The sequence below is a fragment of the Tupaia chinensis genome, unplaced genomic scaffold (assembly GCF_000334495.1).
Source record: "Tupaia chinensis unplaced genomic scaffold, TupChi_1.0 Scaffold000235_1, whole genome shotgun sequence".
In the NCBI taxonomy this organism is placed as follows: Eukaryota; Metazoa; Chordata; class Mammalia; order Scandentia; family Tupaiidae; genus Tupaia; species Tupaia belangeri.
The window spans coordinates 5,550,988-5,552,343 of NW_006159713.1; the positions used below are offsets into that span (position 1 = coordinate 5,550,988).

Sequence of the window (1,356 nt, forward strand, 5' to 3'; positions counted from 1 at the left end):
TTTTTAAAACAGTCAATCACTATTTCTCATTTTGCTTGTAAAAAGACTTTACCCATCATGAAATACTTCTCAGACCAATCCAGTTGAGAATACTATACATGTCATCACCAACAGGTAATAAGCCATATCTGTTTCTCACTAACGTCCTGCCTCTCTATTGTTCTCTTGCTATCTTTCTCTATCCTCTCATATAACTATTTTTAAAACAAATGATGGTTATTTGTTTTTACTTATGGTCTCCTGCATTTTTCAAATGTATATTCTAGTCATGTAAGATTTCTTAAATTATAAAAACAAAAAAAGACAGTAATATAGAGAACATAAAATAATCAAAACACTAAGCTTTTTGTTATTTGCATTAGTTATAATGATTGTGCAATTAGAACAAAATCAGTTGGAATGGAAATAGAATGTGGGTAGGAGAGATTATTATAAAATACTCCCTTGTAAATTTATAGGAGAGTCTAGATTTAGAAATCTTTTGATAAATAACTTCGTGTAACAGAATATTGTGACATTTTTCTAGAACTCTCAGGGAGTTCATTGTGGTTAAGGCGCTGGATTCCCATATGGTCAACTACGGTTTGACTCCTCAACCTGATGGCTTGCTTTCTCACTTTCCTCTTCTCTTTCTGTCTCTCTGGTGAGTGCATGTGCCCTACAGCAAATTAAAAAATATATAATAATAAAAATAAGTAAATCATTATGTTAAAACATTACACTTTCAGCAACCGCATTGGCGGGGCAGGGGAGGTCATGTCTAGGACAGGGGAGTCAGAATGCCTTTTGTTTTTTCCTTCTTTTTTTTTTCACAATTTAAACTACCCTGGCTTACTACTCACTGGTTCAGTAGAGTTCAACTTTTTTCCTGCCTCCTCACCACTTACGTGGGTAATACACGCCCCCATCACTCTCAGTGTTTTATAAAAACTCCAGGTATAACCAAAATGGCTGGGGACATATGCCTCCTCCAGGATAGCAGCACTGCTCTAGCTTTCCATTTATCTAACACTAGTGGACACTTCACCCACCAATCAGGGACCATCAGAACTGGATACAAAAACAGGAGGGAACCGAGCGCACTCTTAAGGCCAGGCAGACTGGTTTGAGGGTCATTAAGAAGTGAAGTAGAAACCACCAGCTGTAGTTTCTTTCTGAGGCCCTCCAGAAAACTATGACCAAAATAAAACAAGTAAGTGCACGCAGGGTCATGTCTACTTTCCTGTGTGCTATGCCATGCCACGTCAAAACCACCCTGGAGGGAACCAGCAGTTAGCGTAATGGCTATGTCGCTGGACTCCCACGTAGTCGACCGCGGTTCGCGTCCTGGACCCGGTGGCTTAAAACTCACGCCGG

The 1,356-nt window shown here is 39.4% G+C and overlaps 1 protein-coding gene across 5 annotated transcripts in view; it reads right to left on the bottom strand.

Moving 5' to 3' along the window:
* Positions 1-1,356, bottom strand: part of CSNK2A2 (casein kinase 2 alpha 2) — a gene marked incomplete at its 5' end in the record, with an annotated part of 52,255 nt that overhangs the window by 14,667 nt on the left and 36,232 nt on the right.